Genomic DNA, 19,927 nt, shown 5'->3' on the forward strand with positions numbered 1-19,927 from the left:
TATGTATCACTGCAGTACAGAGGCTTTTTTGTAGAGTATTATAAAGGGGTCACAGTATCTCATGCAGTAAGGGCACAAAGGCTTAAGTCTTAGGCAGAGACAGATGCACCTATTCCCTAAGCTCCACCTGAAGAGCTGTAACTGAGAAGAAATTGTCAGACAGAACTGTCTGAAAAAGGCTGTTTTAACCTGGAGTTTGGAGAAGTGTTTCTTGCAGAGTGGACTGGGGGAGTGTATAGGCAGTGACTGACTAAAAGACTTGGAGTGGGAATCTATTGACATTACAACAGATGCTGGGGTTTGTTTTCTTGTTTTTTTCTGTTTCCAAGTATATAAAATTTATTTGGCAACTTTAAAAATTGTATTTTATTAATAATTCTAAAGTTAGAATATATTGGTACATGTTTTCTCTTCCACCCACTACCTTTTCATTTACTTGCGCTTTCTCTGTACATGGCTCTGGAAGTCAGAGTATAACTAGCAGTGAGTTTTACTGGTTAGGTATTACATGATTATATTGCTTTTGTCAGTACCTACTCTGTCTAAATTGTCAACTGAAAAGATTTGACAATGTTTCTGTGCTTTGCTATGCTGCCAGCAGTGGTCTTTGGGTATTTCCTCAAAAGCTAGGCTTCAGGAAAAAGGAAGCTAACCAGATGTTCTCAGTTCTTTTCAATCCTCAGTCTGCAACTTTTCTGTATTTTCTTTTTTTATTTATTTTGCCCTGGAAAAACAGGCAAAATAGAAAGCCACTACAGCTTATGAATTTTTTTTTTTAAAACTAGTTTTCTGTTTTTAGCAGAGTCATGGTGTTTATTGTGTCAATTTTCTGGAAATTCTGCTATATCCAGTGCATTGCAAAAAATGCAGAAAGGCTGAAAAAATCATTATTCACAGTGTCATTATGGAGGCTGCAGTAATGCAATTACTTTTCATACATGCTTGCCTAGTTTTCAATCCATCTGTGAGGAAGTGGTTTCTAACAGAACAAAGCGTAGTTATCTCACTTTTCTTCAGTGAGGTCAGCTGAGAATTTCTCTGGATCATATAATTGGGAATCCACTGATCCTTTATTAAGAGGATTCCTAAGATACTTCAGATGGAAAAGGTTCTTCACATAGCTGTCGTCTCACAGCCGGTGCTGAAAAGGGCAATGAGAAACATTTAGTCTTTGTATGATGTCCTAGTGCAAATAAAGCTTCCCCCACTCCTCACCCCCCCCGCCCCAAAGTTAAGTCTGTCTTCTTCAGATTTCTTTTCATACTTTACAGGTCATTTTAAGACTTTTTAGATACTAAGTCTTATCTCAGTGTGGTTCTTGACATGTAGTTTGAGGGTCTTAGTTGTTGTTGAGCCAAAGAGAATTTTGCAAATCTTCAGTAATCCTCTATATTTTATTCTCGTGAATGGATTGCTTTATGGAATACAGTTTGCTATCAGGACCATTCAAATAATCCAAGTGTGTAAGTGTAAAGGAACAGATTTCTTGATGTTAAGATCTAGACGGTCTTTTGTGGTGGTGGTGTTTTATGACTACCCTTCAAAAACACCCCACACCAACATTATAGGTAATTAATTTCTTGTTCATATTTGTGAATTTCAGTTATGTCATTCATGATCTGAAAATATCCCTGGTTAATTATGGCCCAGAAGTGGTTTTATTGAAACTTCCCGTATTACATGAAGGCTTATTTTTTTTTCTCCTATCGAAATTCTGAATGTAGAGAGGGAATCTTTTGCAGGGATATGGAGGTAAAGGCAAGCCAGTTAATGTCATTTTATCCAGCATGACTCATGTCTCATTGATTTTCCACTTGAGAGATAACTCTGGTGATCAGACCTTTGTGTCCTGCTTTTAGGGTATAGCTCATAATTGAATTCAGTTGCAGTTAGATCAACTGCCTTTTTAAAAAACTCGTTAGATTGTTGTAGGTCTCTATTTACTTGGCCCAAGAAATTCTCCCAAAGAAAAGATCCCAAAAGGTCAGGAGATTCTCCATGAGAAACAGGAGAGATCTGGAGAGGTTGTGTATAATACTCTTGGTACCATTTTCAGGTTTGATTCATGTGTCACTATAGCTTTGTTGTATGACTTGTACCGAATAATCATGTGGACGTTTCTTCTCATCCTATCCATTCTGTCAGTAGGCCTGATTTGCAGAAGTGGCATGAGCTAGAATTTAAGTTCTGTTTGCTTATCCTCCTTTAAATGTGTGCTTTACTACGAGTGGGCTATAGTTTCAGCTTCCCTAGTTGGTTAGCTCTTGCTACTGCTTTGAAACAAAAGTTTGTTTTTCTTATACTTAGAAATTAACTTTTGTTGAAGTCTGGACAATTGTTTCTTTTTGACCTTTGCTGACTATATTTTCCATAATGAGAAGATGTCAAAAAGAGCCCAAGGGTTTGAATCAGTAACAAATCAGAATATAGAAGGTCTATTTTTTTTTTCCTCTGATGCCTTTTTTGTGCCTCAGGTTCTGTCAGCGAAGACTTGCATCAACTGGATTTCAGTTAAATTTTCAGTAGAATTTTAACAGTTTTATATTCGAGTGAACAGTAAAACAGGATGAAAATAAAGTAAAACAGATGATGCTATGACCCCTGCTTTGCAGAAGCAGACATGAAGAACGTTTCCCCCAAGGAGTTCACAATTTCAGTATAATATAGGTTATAGCTGGGCAATACAGATAGATGGAAACAGTAAGATGGTTGAATTGTTTCCTGTGCATCAGTTAGAAAATATTTTTATCCTCATCATGGAAGATTAGAGTTCCAAGTTAAAAGAAGTAACCGTGCTTCTTACGCTTACAAAGCGTAAGGGAGAGCTTGAGAGTAAGGCTTCACATTACAGCTAACCTGATCCAATGGCTAGCTGTCACCAAAATACATAGTTGTGATCCCTGCTTTCCACTGGCACCTGTGCTCATTTGACCATTACAGTAAGCCTGTTTAGGGAGCTAAACCAGCAGAAAAATAATGGCTCTCTTGTAGGGGTTTGTATTTTCTAAATCAGCTCATTGTGAGATCGGATTGAATACTAAAGCAAACGCATGGGAAAAATCAGGATGATGCGCCTGGGAGTTACAGAGGAGTGGGATTGCTCCTTTTTGTAGATTAAATCACTTAACAGTAAAATGAAACCTCACCTGGGAAGTCTAGTTGTGAAATTAAAGAGAGAATGATGGAAGGCTCACCAGAGTGTGAATCCTCACTCCTTACCAAAAGGGTTATGATAGATGGGTGTGGCTTTGTTTGCTGTGTTTGAAAGATATAGGGAGAGTGGTGCCTTGGACAAAGCAATAAACGAAGGAAATGCTCTTTGGAGAAGTATCTAAATGGATATGAGTGGAGCAAGGGTAGAGAAAAGACCATTGCAGTAATTAGGATGCAAAATGACGAGATCCTCGTGAGAGTTACCCACTGGGGGTAACAGTGGAAACCTTTCTAAATCAAGCCAACTGCTGAAAGAGGGTTCAGTCACTAAAGAAGGTGTTTGCCATTGGATCTCTGTAACCTTCATTGTCAATGAATATGTAACCTTCAACATAAGCTCCTGGACTGGCACAACATACTTTTAGTTATGATTCTGCTAACTCACACATGGATTTACAGTTTTATTTCCTTAGTGGCTGTTTAAATACACGGACATTGTAGAGTTGCTCTTCCTCACCACTAAGAGTGAATAAAAAAATGTTTTAAATGTTTCCCTCAATTGAGCAAGGATAATCCAAACTGTATGCATGCAGAACTCCAGAAAGGAAGTAGTGCCCACCTTAGCTGGCCCATAATTTAAGAGGAGGATTTTCAGTCAAAATAAGCAGGTGTTTTAAATGTTAGAAGATGGTCAGAGTTGTTAATTTCAATCAAATAGAGTAGTGATATTTTAATAAAATTATTTCAGTGATTGCAGGACCCCCCCCCGATAATAGTCTAGAGATGATATAAATCTGATGACTCTTGATTTCACCACTGCCTTGAGTCAGAGTGGTAGAAGCATCTCACAAAACCGAGCGAATGGGTGATAAAATAGAAGCAGAAATTCATTTTCAGAAATGTGAAGTAATGCATGAGAATAAAACAACTTTATGCAAAAAACCCCAACCTGACTTTAAATCAGCTATTACTGCTCAGGAAAGTGTTCTGATAGACATTTCTGTAAAAACATCAACTCGGTTTTCACTAGCTGTCAAAAAAAGTAAATAGTGTTGAATATTATTAGAAAGGGGTCATAACATAAAACATTACTATTCTGTGGTAAAAATCCATGACATACATAGGCCATGCTTTGAATATGATTATCCCGCACTGATCTGTCTGCTAGACTTAGTACAGAAAAAGGCAACAGGAATAATCAAAGGTTTGGGATAGCTTCTCCATGCAGAACACCAAGGAGATAAGCCAAATAAAATATCCATTAATTCTGGGAGTTTACAGCAAAGGTATATCCTCAGGTCTGCCATGCCATACGTGGTCACTGTATTTCAGTACTTCCTTTGTTTCTAGATACAGTGAAACTAATTTTTAAAAGTATGGGGTTTTTACGTTGGGCTTTTTTTTTTTTTTCCCTTTCTCCTGTTATCAAGACAGGAATGTGTTTAATTGCTTATTGCCCTAGGAGAGATAATATATTATTGAGTTATGAGGGCTTTGTATATTCAAGGTATAGGGAAGGCTGCTTAGGAGCTATATTCTTACTGTATTTATTTTTCTTCTTTTATGGCTACATCATTATGCTGTGGGTAATGCAGTTGTTCATAGCTGAATAATTTAATATTTTTATGCAGAAATTTTAGATGTTCTCTAAGAGAACTGACAATCAGTTATTTTTTGATAATATTTTAAAAAAGGTTAAGCAGTTTTATGGATGGCATGTAAATTATATTTGTCAAGTTAATCCTTACTTAATACTTGATGTCAGCTCTTCAGAGGTACCAAGTAAGGAATAAGCATAGCACTTGGTTTGACGTAGCACTGTTAAATTCCTTAGAATAGTTTGAAAAAACTGTGCCTTAGAAAGGGTCAGTAAGGCTTTTTTAGGACATCACTGGTAAACTGCAAGTGATTTATTATTAAAAAAAGCTATGCAGAGTCTTCTGCTTGATATTTTTGCTCTATAAATGCAAATGTGCATATGACTGTCAAAGTGAATGAATGTGATTTCTCACTTTGTAACTACTTTTATTGATTATTTTCAAATTCATACCATAAAGATTCCAAACTGTATCTATGGCAAACTCAGAAAGCTGCTGGTCAAATTGGTTTTAGTCTTGTAAGAAATAAGTATTTGGAGTAATCAGATCTCTATAACTGAATGTTTCAGAGGGATAAAAATCAGAAAAAAATCCATTTTGCATTATATTTGTGTATGTCAATATGTAAGTCCATAGGAAATAACTTAGCCATTTAGTCTAAGCTTTATCTAATTTCTTCAAATTAGAAGTTTTTAAATGTGTTGTCACTCAATACAGTGTGTGGGCAATCTGGTGTGCGTTTCAGAGGCAAAGCCCATGCCTGTGGAGAGCGAGAACTTAACTGCAAATGTAGCTTTTGTACTGCTGTGACGGCTTAGCCATTTAGGAAACTGACTGAACGCTGGCAATCTGCTCATGTTTGCTTAGGATAGGTATGGAAACTATATAATTCACACTCTCTGACCCAGCTTCTGGCAGCTCCTTCCTGTTGCCTGAATCTGTGATAAAATATGCTGAAGGTAGACGGTAGCTCTGTTTTCCTTTTGTTCTTGAGCTTTGAGAAATTCTCTAGTGGCTGAACCTGGAACTTGAATAGCCATTTTATGTTTCTTCAGTCCTTTTACCTGCTGTTACAGGGTAATTGTGAGGAATGGTAGGATGAGCATCTCCTTTTTATTTTTGGAAATAGTTATTGTTAAGAATTTTAGAGACCATAGCCAGACATATTTTTAGATAAAAGGTTAAATGCCCTAATTGTTATTTTATTAAAACGTGGTCATAGTTCGCACTGTATTATTGAACTAATAACTGATGGAGTATAAAATCAGTGAAATATTACTTTAGTCATGAGTCCTATCATCTTGAGACAAAGGGTGAAAGTCAGAGCTGTCAGAAATTATTTCAGTTTCAGAAAATTAAAATGAGAAAAGGCAAGATGCTATTTAAAGCCTTGAAGTCTCATATGTTCTATTAGGGTAGATAAAAACTGCAAGCATATACTTAGGTTACTAGTACTGAGTGTATCCATTTGAAACATCCATGACATTATAGTTTGAAAGGTATACTTTGTTTCTGCAGTAGCTTTCCATCATTGATAGTACCATGGACCTCTTTTTTTTTTTTTTTTTTTATTCCTGGAAACGTGTATTTAGGCAAAGTCATAAAAAGTGAAGTAGAAGGGGGAGCTCTGAGTAAAACACAAAGATTTTATTCTGCCAATAAAAAAAATACAATTGAAAGCAGTAAGGAAAAGGAGTTAAAACTGAGGTTGCTGTGAGAGTTGCATTGGATATCTAACCTTGCAGCCTTTCCTTTTTGCCAGGTTATGGGTCTTGATACCCATTTGTAAAAATGAAAAATCAGAATTCTCATTTACAAACATATTGGTAGGATAGCTTGAATGCTAAAAATTTATGGGTGCTCAAGGGAGGACAGGGAAAATTCATGGAAGAGAAATCCGTTGAAGTTTAGTAAATAGATAGAAATCACAGATGACTTAAGAAGACCTGAGCTAAAAATAGTTGGAAGCTGGAAAGATATTGTATACAGCAGGTCTTTCCTAACCATCTGGTCACGGCTGCTGTTGGAGACAAAGCACTAACTGGATAGACCATTGGTCTGACTGAATGTGAGGAGAGAGGTTTGAAATTAATAAAGTTTAATGTAAATGATTTGCTTTTAAAGTTAATGCAGAAGAAGTTTTGAAAATGGATAGTCAACGTACAAAGGGTTATATACAAAGAGTGTATATGTGCATAGGTGACAGGTATGTTCATGTGCTTAGGCGGTAATAGGTAAGTCCCTTTTGCTCTGTAAATGTAGTGCAACATCTCAGTATCTGGAGCATGGAACATATTTAGAAAGTGCTTGATAAAGTATTCAGCAAGTGGGAAGGGATAATAGAATCGGAATGAATTTTTCACTTTGTAGGCAGTCTTTCATTTTATGCTTGAACAGTGACCATAGTTTCGAAAGTAAATTGTCTCATGTAGGTGCAGGAAATCATAAACTGAGTATTGCAGAACAAAACAACCCTGAAGAACAATAATAATCAAAGCAGAATACCTGGGTATTCCTTATATCACAAAGTTGAGTAAAGGAAGCAGAAAGAAAAGCATACAGAGGCTAAACTGTAATTGTATTTCAGCGATGTGTTGACAGGTTAATGGAGGGTTTAGGGTAACAGTGTAGAACCTCCGAAATGCTTAGAAATGCATTTTAAATCTATAAAATATGTATATTCAACAAGTTAATAAGATACCTGGAGAAAAAACAGCTGATGTGTAGTTGTACTGTTTGAAAAGTTTTATTCTTCTGGCTGAATCTTTCAAGATAATTAATTTGTGACTTTTAAAAAAAAGTGCGAATCAGACTGGTCTGAGTTTTTACTGTGCCAAGGGCTGTAGAAACTGCAAAACTGATGAGCAAGCCTTCATCTAGATGAAAAATTTAAGTAGAGCAAGCCTGAAGATTATTTATCAGTGGTCACAAGAAAATCAAAGACCTGTAGTTAAGGTCGGAAAAAACCCCTCTCCTCTTCTGGGTTTTTTATAGGGTGATAATGGCATTTTATGCCAAAGTGTTCAAACGAAAAAAAAAAAAGTTCATATTGAGAAAGTAAGCAGTAACTAAAAGGCTGAGATTTTAAATGTAAATGCAGGCCAAACAGAACTTTCTTTGTATTCCCAGTTAGTACTGTAAGCATAGGCAAGGCAGAACACAGAAAACCCAGGAAATTAAATGCAGCGTATTGTTTATCAGTGAGTGTACTGGCCTGCAAAGACTTTCTGAGCAGAGCAAGAGAAGAAAGCAAAGTAGCAATCAAGCAAAACAAAATTACACATGATGCAATCATAGTCCTATTTGAAATATATATATGAGAATAAAAAAGGAAAATAGACTACTATTGTACTGTTAAATCAGGGAAATTCTGGCCAGCTATCCTATCTGGAAGTAGTTGGATGTAGACAAAAGCAGCTAGACAAAGTAATGTACTAGTTCAACTGGGACCACTCTTAAAATAAAGTTTGGTTTTTTTAAATCAAGGCCTCTATTGCCAGTAGATACGCTGTAATTGAAAGGAAAAGGTATGCGATAATGTTCATATTGAAAGGGGTTTTCTTTCTGTGCCCAGAGACAAGACAGCAATCAAACAGAAAGTGGCTGGTCACTGTTACTTTAAGAGCCTTTAAAAAGTGCAGTTGCTAATGCACTTAAAACACCTTCAATTCTTGCCAGTTGAAACTTCAGGAATCCAAGTAGACTGAAATATGCATAATGGTCTTTTATTCAGAACACTTAAATACAGACTGAACAAAGAATGAGAACATCGAACTATAGAGGGGTATGAAACCTCTCTGCTTAACAAGCTCAGTGTCACTTGCAAAGCAGAATTTGGAAATAATCTAAGAATAAATTGTAAGACATTGTTTGTAAGTGCTGATATCTACTGTTCTGTCAGGATGCCCAAGCACTGCGAGAAAATTTCTGTCTGCCTTCAAGTACTCCTGGGGAAACGGGCTCATTCTCCGTGTAGATGATGCTGACATCCAGCTCACAGAACAGGAATGTACTCAAAACTGCTTTGAAAGACTATCTGCAAAGGCGAACCTATCATGTATGGCTAGATGTAGCTAGCAGTTGTGCTGTGTAGTAGACCAAACAGCAAAAAGAGACAATGAAAATAAACAATATCCTGTATGGAAGGCTGGAACAAGAAGTAGGGATGGGTCTTTTTGGCACAATTCACTGTTTTGAGAACTGCAGCAATGTTGAGGTTCTAGCATAGAGGTGCATCAGTGAAACATTTCAGCAGCTGTAGTATCTCAGACTGTTTATGCAGAAAATAGCTGTTTCTCTGCTTGCTGTGGGCCAGAGACTTGACTCTGTATAACAGTGTCAGTTGCACTATACAGTTTTATTAATGTATCAAAGTCGGTCCTAACACAGCCACATGAGCATTTAAAAGAGCTAGGGCTCTTAAAAATAACTGCTGATCAACAAGCAACATGAGGCAAGTCATTTACAGCTGGACTTGATGATCTTAAGGGTCTTTTCCAACCGAAGTGATTCTGTGATTCTATGGTAGCAGGCTACTACCGTATTTAAATTAAAGGTTAAAGCATAGTTTGTCTTACAAGTTAGTCCATTACTTTCTAGAGCCCTTAGCATGTGAGAACACATCTGTTTGGTTATATGGTGAGTGGTGCTACAATTGTACCTGCAGTATCAGCTCATGTGGCAAGGGATGCCTGTAATTCTGGGAGCATGAAGATGCATCTGGTCAGAAGACACAGCAGGGCCACAGTATAGCTGTGACAGACTTTTTCTTTTTCATAGATGCCAGGATGGTTCTGGATGTCCCCCGCCCCCCCAGTCTGTCCAGAATGTGTTTTAAGCTTTTAGAGCTATAATTTAGATTAACCCTTTAGCTTAGGCAAGAAGGTGTCCCTCTATTTGTTTACCGTTATCACTGAGTAACATTTGAGCCTCTTGGCCAGCTTAGCAACCCCCCTAAATTTAGCTGGGAGTGAAGATCTCAGAAGTGTAAAGAGTTTGCAGCTTTCATGAAAGTTAGAGTCCCCTTTTTAAGGAGGACTGCAGTTTGAGCCCAGCAGTTACCTGCTATACATGGTTTGCTAGCCCTCTAGTCAGTGCATGTACAGATTGGAATTGGCCACACCATCCCTGAGTTTTGGAGATGGCCAGAGGGAGGAACATGAAGTTTTTTGAAATGCTGGAGGTGAGGTGGGATGTCTGGCAACTGGGTTGCATTTAGGACTACAAAGAGCCAGCCCATAGGATAGCAGTTTTGCTGGTCTGCTTATAGAATAACACGCTTATCTCCTAGATTGAGTCAAAAGTATTATCAGATGGAAAATAAGGGGTTAAAACATTTTTCATGAATGGAGATAACTGGAAAAACATCCTTCCTTCTCGCCTTTTTTTTTGCCTTGGGGGACAGAGGGGATATTTTAAATTTTGATGAAAATTTGAGAACAAAAACATTTTAATTCTGATGCAACACTCAAAATACTTTACAGGAAACTGCATGCCTCATGCTCGCGTTTTTCAAACTCTCTGGTTTGGTACTTGCCTCAGTACTCATGCAACAGCACCTCTAAGCGCAACCCATGCAGAATACCTGGTTGTGCGTACGTAGTACTGCTCTGTCTTGTACGTCAGTGTTTGTCGTTATGATAGCCTTCTGAGGCTTATGTAGCTGATGCTGTAATTTTGCATATAAAGAAGTATATTAATGGGTGTATTTCAAATGCATGCCCTTGACTGAAAATCATCTGGGATAAAAATACATTCTGTACGGTATTTCATACCATATTGTACATTATAGTGTACTTCATAGGGTGGCAAGTTTGCAATCTCTGTTCTGAAAGTAAATCAGACAGAGTAGATATTTCTGGTGTAGCATTCTACAAAAATGAACAGACTGGTTTTAAGAAAGTAAAGGAGCACTGCTTTTCTTCATCAGCTTCCTTTTCATCTGTAAGCTCTTAGCAGGGTTATTAAGTACTTGATGACCCCTTACAATTCCAGCCTACCTGTAGGAAAAAAGAAATGTCTTTTTATGCTTGATATTTTCTGCATATTGCAATAACAACTTCATTAGGAAATAAATCATATTTTTCCTCTTTATTGGTATAAAACTATGTTCTAGCTGTGGTTAAGAGATTAAGTACTTTTGGGGTCTATTATGCTAGAATAACATTTTGATAAATGGCTACTGTAATCAAGTTGGTGTAATTAATTTTATAATGAGCTTTTCAAGAACCTGTGTAATTTAATGTATCTCAAAGATGTTAGTCACATGTTTTGGTAATCCTGCATAGGAGATGTTCTTTGGATAACAGCAAAGCTATTTAGCAGCTGAATGGTTTCAGATGAAAAGCATATTATAATTTAGAGTGGGACTTTCCCTTAGGATGATACAGTGGAGTGGGTAGGTGGAGTGAGAAGGATATAGAATGATGGCCAATAAGTGAGGTTAAGCGTGATTTTTTTGAAGTGGGACATGGAAGTTACTTGCATAATCTGTTTTGAGTTCTCTTGGTAAGTTAATTGTATCAGACAACAGTTAGTTTATTGACCAATTAGTAAATTTGGTAAGGGTGTTTAGTTAAGGCTACTGTCTTTATTCATGCTAAATGCAATTTATATTAAATGATGTCACAGTAATTGATCCTTTTTTGCATTTTTCTGCAAAGGTGAAGCAGTATTAGGTGGTGTGTTGAAGTGTGGAATTTAGTTTATTGTTCCTAGGATTTTGGTACACCTTACAAAGTTCACATCTTCACCTTTGATTCTGGCCACATGATCCCGCTATTGTGCTGTAGCACATTGTCCTTTAATATGATCCACAGGAAAAATCGATCCATCTGGACCCATCTGAAAAGACAAAAAGAAAAGGTGGTATTTTAATCTCAGACCTATCTGTAGATCATTTCGTAGTATAGTTCCACAAATATTTGTATTGACAGGGTTGTCACAAGTATTTGTGACAGATAATTGGGATGGGTGCTGCAGTGTTATGTATAGATTAGTTGTGACTAGGTAAGATCCCAGATTCTGTCAGGCCTGCCTGTCTGCTGCTTCCAATTATTCCCAGTTCCAGTTTCTGTCTTTCACAGTTGTGATCTTTCTGTCTTCTAGCAGTTCTTCAGGATTTCCAGTCTGGCTCTTTCTCCAGTCAGCATCCACTCTGCTAATAATGTAGCTGCTCTTCTTACCTATCTGTTCATGTTTAGCATTCCCCTTAGCCTGCCTTCATCACAGCTCCGCCAGGATTTTTGCTCTCAGGCAAATGCTTCTCTATGCCAAATTCCAATTTCTTACTCCAAAACATGGAGGTGGAAAAACTTATTGAAGAAAAAGTCAGATGTGTCTTAAGCAGTAAGAGGGTTTTAAAAAAATTCCATATTTGTGCACAGAAATGTATCATTAGTTTGACTGAGAATTGAGGGGAGAGGCAGCAGGGTGGGAATATCAGTCTGAGGCAGATGCTTCAATTTATGATTTCAGCACAAACTCTCATTTGGCCAAGATATAAGAAACTGAAAGCAGTTTAGGGTTTGTCTGTAAGGAGAAGAAATTTGGTAGAATGGTTACTTTTCTAGAGTTCTGCTGTACAGTTACACTTGTATAATTCATATTTAGTGGTATATGAAGTAACTTTGCAACCTTATCTTGGAATGTTTGGCTGGAAAAGGGGTGATGCCTCTATCGTACCCATCCTCCCAATAAATTTCCTCATGTAGGTAGCCCAGAAGAGTGAGAAATACCAGTGCAGTCAGCTGCTTTGATAACCACTGCTGGCTGGAAGGGTTACAAAGGAACAGATGTGCATTGTTAGTCATTGTCATGTAACTTGCTGGTTTGACCTTTTTCTTTATTTTGTGGTTTTAGAGAAAGAGAGGTCAATGTAAGACAGTGATGGAGAGGAGGAGGTTAAGCTTTTGTTTGTTTTCACACATCCTATTATTTAAGTACCAGATTCAGCTTACTCTTCCATTACTTCCCCCCCCCCCCCCCCCCCCCGAAAGCACTAGAAACAATTTTTTCCATAAGAAGATTCTTTCTAAAGACTCCCCCCCCCCCCCTTCTGTAAGAATAGGTTTGTCTGGCCTGGTGAATCCATCTATTTTAAGGAAGAAAATGAGCATATTGAACTATCCGTTCCGGTTCTTTGCCAGTTCTAGTTTTTTTGGTAAAACATGTCCCTGCTAGTTTGGAGTGGTACAACTTTTAAAAATTGTTGAAAATTTTTTCCTGCTATTCTAAATTTTTCTTTTTTCTTTATTTTCTTTATTTCATCTTGCTATTTTTATATATAAGATAAAGTAAGGATAGGTAGTCTCATTCAGACAAATACCAAATTACATATGGTATTTTGACCATATGTAATATAATCTTACTGTGTCAGAGGTGGCTGAAATCTCAGAGTAATTCCAGACCATGGAGCCTCGTAACATTTATTTATTTTTACTTTTCCTGCATTTAAACTTTAATTATAGCTTTAAGCTGCTTATTGTTATATATTATTTCAAGTAAGATCTTTGTAATGTCTTTTGGTGGGAGTTCTTTCTATAATTTGAAAGTATTGCTTATTTTGATGTAATGTAAAATCAGAAAAATATAGTGCCCTCGCCAGAAAACTAATTTCTTGCTAGTGTAGTTATGCTAAGCTCAGTATGTGTGGGAAGAGATGCTGGTGTACTCTAGATGTGATAGACTGGCGAATATAATGTGTTAAATGGAATTCATCCCTAATTTAGTAATACCACTTAGCTAGGAAGTGATATGCTTTATATGTGGAGATAAACCAAAGTCCGGACAATCTGATGTCTGTGCAGGTTCTCTTCTGTTCAAAGATGCTAATTTTTTGTCTTGGGCAAATACTTCTGTAAGGGATTAGATAAATAGCTTCTACAGTCCTCATTTTATACAATAAACTTTCCATTTTAAAAAATGTAGTGTTTTAAATAACATACTACTGCTCTGCAGAGAATTTAAGAATTGCTGTTTTATACCACAGAGATAAACTGGTTTTATTTATAAGTTTAAGTCATCTATGATTATTCTTTTCTTTTGAGATACACACTTAAGCAGTACTATGCATGCTTAGAATGTATAAAGTCTAATTGGTTTTTTCTATGTCACTGAAATAATTTGGTCTGGAGTGTATAGCTGATAAGAAGGATAATGGTGTAATGATCAGGATGTCTTTAGGCAATCAGAACACAAAAGCTTACTCAAGATACCTTTGTAATTCTCTGTGGAAGATGCAAAACCAGAAGATGTAATTTTGCACCCCCCACACCATAGCGTGAAGCATATACAGGGTTCTGCTAACAATTAAACATTGTGTGCTTGCATGCTTGGTGTAAGGATGCAGTAATTGGTTAAAAATTTATGACATGCTCATAATAGAAGGTAATGACAAACAGGAGAGTCATGACAGATACTGTGCTTTTCCTTTGTTAACCACTTTAATGTAGAAAACTGAGTTACAGATACAGGGTCAGGTCAAACTCAGGTTTTGTCAACTCTGATTCTTGGGAGAAGTGGAATTTAGAAAGAGGCTTGAGAAAAGCCAGTTTTGGCCATCGGTTTCGTATCTGCACTGAGACAGACCAGTAGCAAGTTAGTTCCTAGTGGACTGCTGTTTCCTAAAATGTAAATAGTGGCCAGTAGCTCAGAGTGGTTTCTGAGAGATTCTGAAAGAAACAGACAATGTTTATAGGTTCAGAAATATGGCAGACTGCTATATTCTTATGTGAAAGTCACAGCTATTTTAATAGAGTTACATTAAGTGCATTGTAATAGCAGTCTAGAAAAGCATTAGGTCAATGGAAGCAGGATTTCAAAATTAAAGAAATAGTTTGGGATGAGATACAGAATAATTGAGTGTACACTGTCGCAAACTAGCTAAATTATGCACAGTCTTATACTCTCAAATCACACCATATTATTGTCATTGATACAGATTTGTTTCGATTTTTCTTTCCCAAAAAACGTTCTGCTTTTTGGTATTAGAAAGATGTGTGTAAAAGTGATGTTTCTTCTGGAGTGTTACAATTTGAAAAAGATGTAAAATCTGACACAGATTTTTAAAAGAATAAAATACAATGTTTTTTAAAAAGGAATATATGTTAAGGACTCCCAAGTTCTGATGACAGAAACAAACATGATCAAAGAGTCTTATGACTGAAATTAAACGTTCTGCAATATTCCTTTCAGCCAGAGGCAGGCAAGGTCCTACAGATCTAGAGCAGAAAGAAAATGAAACAGGAGGGGGCAATTATATATGTGTCACATTTGCTCTTGTAAATGGTAACTACACCAATAACAAGTAATGTTGGGATTTACTGCAGTATGGGACTAGAGAGTGCTACTGCTATCAGGTATCCACAGCTTCAATATCTGAACACTGGAAAAAGTTTTAATCTTTATCACCATGCGGTATTATTGAGCATGAATGGAAACTGATTATTAGATGAGGCTCAGAAGAACAGGACGAGAACAGATTATTGCTCTTCATGTAAGATGATGATTCATTATACTCTAGATGAGATGAACAAAGTGTTCTCTTTCCTAGGGTTGAATTGTTGTGGAAGGCTGTAGAGGCTGTAGCTATTGTCCATTTTCATGAAATAGTGACATCAAATAACTATTGGAGGCTTTTTCCTGTTGCAAGAGTCTCTTCCCCCCTCCACCCCAAAACACATGATTTTGTTTGTTTGTTTAATGTTGTATGTAATGTTAATATATCCATCATAAGTACCGTATATGTAAAAACCACCACCACACAATTATAGTAGAGTGTATCAGTAGAGTCCACCTAAAGCTATGTAACACTTTAGGGCTTCTCAAATGCTAAAATGCATACCCTGAAACTCCATCCTATACTGTCATCAAATTCTTGATTGTAAGATGTATCGACAATTTCTGTAAGCAGTCAAACTTAAGTCTCATTCTGAAGAAGTTCCATACTGATTCATGTATGACCATTCCTTGTAAGGTTTCAGCATCAACACTCAGTCGCTGACTTCTTACACAGGTCCTTCCCCACAAGAGACAAATTCAGAGCCCCTTACTTCAAAGCTTTGTCTCTGCATTACATTCTACTTTCTCCTGTAACTTTCTCATTTTTAGTGGACTTTGCAAACCAGACCATGTTGTTTCTGAGCTGATTCTTTCTCTTTTAGACTTTGAGTCTTTATTGCAATATTATCTTTCTTAAATGTTGATGTGGTTCCCTGAAGAATGGCTTAGACCTAAAAGCATCTTTAGTTTCCCTTGCACTCCTTATTCCAATTCATTAGTATCTTCTAAAATGAGTGGTGTCCAAAAAATTGAATTACTCTTCCATTGAATTTCTCTGCCATGGAAGATGATGATGTTCTAGGTGAAAAAAGTAATTCTAATTGGTTATGAAATGTAAAGAAATAATAGTTTCTTTTCAAGATAATTTTTCCAAGGAAACTTCTGGGAGAAGTTATTTAATTGTTCACTTAGTAAGCTCTTGTGAATGTTGTTTTCTGGTTTTTAAGCAGTAATTAAGGTGCAGTCATTTCCATGTATCCTGATTAAAGTTTTCTAATTTTTTTAAAATTCTTTTTTCGCCCCAGAAACTTTCCCAGAAATTTTTTAAACAAAAAATCCCAACTAGGTAATTTTTTTCCCCCCCACCTTAGTTTCTCCTCTTGTGAAACTTACATGTTCTTTTTGCTGTTTCTAAAATGCTCTTGCTCTCCCCAAAGGTGACTAGGCACAGCAGGGGTTGTGTCTTTCCTGCTGTGAGTAAAATAGGTTTGTTTTAGGGAAAAGAAAATTAAGGGAGATAAAGTGTAAAAATCTGAGGAAAGACTGACATTACTATTTCAGCCATTCCTGAAACAACTTATGTCAATGTTCTTCACTTATGGACTGGTAAAGTAATTAAAAATGTTGAGATTAGACCTCCTTCTGATTGACTTGCTGTTATATTTTGTTTCAGACTTTTTTCTGTATTTTGTATTTTACCAAAGTGACTGAGCTATGGGATTTTTGTTGGGGTATGTTGTTTGGTTTTTGCAAAAAAACTGTCAAAATCTCTTTACTTTTGGTATCTACATATGTGTCTTTCCTGTCAGTTAAAGGGATCTATAGTAAAGGCAACAATATAGGTTTAAGTAGCTGAGAGTGTACCAGCATATAAAAAACAGAAGAAACTTGATGGCGTGGGGGGAGGGGGGACACAGGCTGAAGCCACTTGATGTTGGAGCTCTTTATGGAGTTCGTCTCTCACTGTTTCTGGTTCCATTCCTGGTACGGCTAAGTAGCAGCTCTTCCTTTTTGCTCATTCCTTTCAGTCATTTATCTCTTGCATTTTCAAGTGTTTTTCCTTGCCTTCTTGTTTGTCCATTCTTTATTTGTCTTTTATTATGACAGTTCTCTGCTATTTGTTAAATTAAGAAATTCCACTGAATAATTGAAGTCTAATTTGATTTAGTTACCCATATAATAGAATTTATGATACTTCGTGTAGAAATATCTTTCATTATTGAATTTCACTGTAACTAGACATAATTAATCCCTTCTCCTCTTACTTGGCTCAGTTTATATTTTGAATTGTCAACTTAATGGGGAATTTGTTTTCTGCTCTTACCAGTGTGAAATCATAAGTAGGTTGAAAGTAAAGAAGACAATTTCCAAAGGCTTTGGACGTATATAATCTAAATAGAATAACTGTGTAGAAAGAAAAATGTGTAGAAAACTGTCAGCATGTGCTTCACATCATGAAGTTTCTGAATTGTCAATATGAAAATATGTTCACTTTTATGAAGTCAACAGCATATGAAGAAAGATTCAGCAATCACTATTCTACAGTGATTTATGGTGCCTCCATAGTATTAGATGTTCTTAAATGCGATTCCTGGTATGTTTTTTTCAAGTAATATCTGTTGGGCATTGCAACTGATGCCCAAACTCTGGAGACAACTGAAAGCATTGTGTTACTTTTGGATCCATAGATTTATTTCTGTCTTTCAATATCAGAATTGGTTCACTTCCACTATAAATAAGGTAGTATACATTGTTTTCCTTGGGTGAAGAATAGGTTTAATGTGAACTCTGGAAAGCATTTCACTCCTATTGTGTAGATGAAGGTTATTCAGGGATTTGGAGCCAATATAAGTTTGAGTTCTGCTCAATTGATTAAAATTAAATAGCAGAAATAATTTTTTTCACTGTGTATCTAATTATAAAATATATTTGACAATGCATTTCGTAATTAATTAGTTGTAGTAATATCTTTCACTACTTGTTTTCTTGTGTGTCTTCAAACATCTTCTGAGGTTTGAACACCCTAACACATGACTCTGTTGTGAATTCATTTGCTTGCACATCTTTAGTGTGATACAGCGAATCACTTAAAAATAGCCAAGAAAGGTATTTTACATTTGAAACCTAAATTAGCATTTCACATTCTTAATTATGTTATAGCATACTGTTCTTTATGTAGGACACTTGTAAAATTGATAATTGCTTCTTAAAAATGCTGTAACTCTTTATATGTCCTGTTGCATTCTTCTTAATTTTTAATGAAATAATTTAAATGTTTTATTGATGCCTTTGTCTTTTTCTCAACAGTTTTCAAAATCTTGTCAATGTTATGGCATAAACTAGTAAAAAGGCATTTCAGTTACATCATGGATATCAGCAATGGTGATTGATATTATTCGAGTGGCGCAGTGAGAGTCTGCTGTATGAAATGTCAGAAGTTTGTATTTCTTCTAGTTTTGCAATGGTAAGTTATTTCCATTTTGTACTAAGTAAATAATAACTTTTAAACTTGTTATGTAAGGTATATTTCTTTAGAAAGTAACATACCAGCAAACCAGTGAAGATTTGTCTTACATATTATTTCTCATGTCTGTCGAGTTCAGCAGTAGTTACTCACCAAAGTGTACATCGGAATTGGTTATTTTATTGGTATCCATTTGAAACGTCAGTTACTAATCCTTAACGTGTGCTAGCCTTGATTAGAATAACCTAGGTGAAATGGAATATCTAAAAGACCCTGTTTTTCATGTTTGAGTTCAACCCCAACTGAGATCACTCTTCAGAAGGTATTGAGCTTGTCTGTAAAAGGGGAGAATATACAGGCAAGTTTATCCATGTGGAAAATAGGTATAAACAACCATTATAGACAACACAGTTACATGGTTTTTTTCTCTCTTCAACTCAACTACTGATGTTTTGCCCATTTGCTGTTTGTCGTATTATTTATATTTTCTCTTAAGAGAGAGTTCATTGGACATCTCATACTTTGTCCTGCATCGTTACTTTTAAATGGACAGAATTGAAGTTAGTACGATAGCAGTTGTTTACCTGTATCTCCAGAATACAAACAGTGCACCTTTCCAGGCATTCATGTAAGGCAGCGGGAACAGCTAACAAGCAGGAGGGTTGTAGCAGCACAAATACAATGCAGTTTTGAGAACATCTGAAATTTCCACTTTGTAATTGCCTTTTCTTCTTTACACAAAACGATGTGCTGTCTTACACAGTTGTATCTAGAGTTATACCAAGCAATACTTTTAGGATACGTTTCTTTGATTAAGAAATACTACTTGCATTATGAATATCTAAACAGACTAGAGTAATTACTGTTAATTGTCAAACAGACTTGCATTGCTTAAGAGGGGTACTGGTCTTGTCCCGTTCTCTCTTTTCTGCTTTAGGACCATCTGCTTTAGGACCAAATAGTAGATTTGTGGGAATTTATGCTCTTTTTTTTTTCCCCCTCTCCTTTGCTGAAGATGGAAAACACCTATTGAAATAATTTTCCTCCATTTGTCATTTTCAGCCTTTCTAAATAATATGTAAAAGGTTTGATTCCATATTTAAAATTTTAAGTCTTCACATCATATGCCAGTTGAACAGGTTTGTCTAATCTGGAATTTGGGTAGATGGAAAAGGGAAGGTATGCCATTATGTACAAATGTGAATCTATTCATTGTCATGGATATTATGACAGGTTTGTGGTGATATGCAGTTTGACACATTGAATTTTTAAAGATGTAATGAATATAAGAATAAGACTGAACTGATTTCTATTAAAAATGTTATTTTGAGATTGGGCAAGTTGAGTACTCGTACATTTCACTCTGAAATCTTAAATACAGACGCTCTCAAACTGGATGTTTTAAACTTAGCTTTGTGTCTGAACTGACTTA

General features: G+C 36.2%; 1 protein-coding gene across 4 annotated transcripts in view; it reads left to right on the top strand.

The window, feature by feature from the left end:
* The window catches only part of ZZZ3 (zinc finger ZZ-type containing 3), a 64,435-nt gene that overhangs the window by 7,787 nt on the left and 36,721 nt on the right, over window positions 1-19,927 (top strand). For all 4 annotated transcript variants that reach the window (XM_075508550.1, XM_075508552.1, XM_075508553.1 and 1 more), the window contains exon 2: window positions 18,339-18,495. The gene's annotated coding sequence lies outside the window, so the exon portion shown is untranslated. The remainder of the gene's footprint in view (window positions 1-18,338; window positions 18,496-19,927) is intronic.

The sequence above is a fragment of the Mycteria americana genome, chromosome 7, assembly GCF_035582795.1.
Source record: "Mycteria americana isolate JAX WOST 10 ecotype Jacksonville Zoo and Gardens chromosome 7, USCA_MyAme_1.0, whole genome shotgun sequence".
Lineage (NCBI taxonomy): Eukaryota > Metazoa > Chordata > Aves > Ciconiiformes > Ciconiidae > Mycteria > Mycteria americana.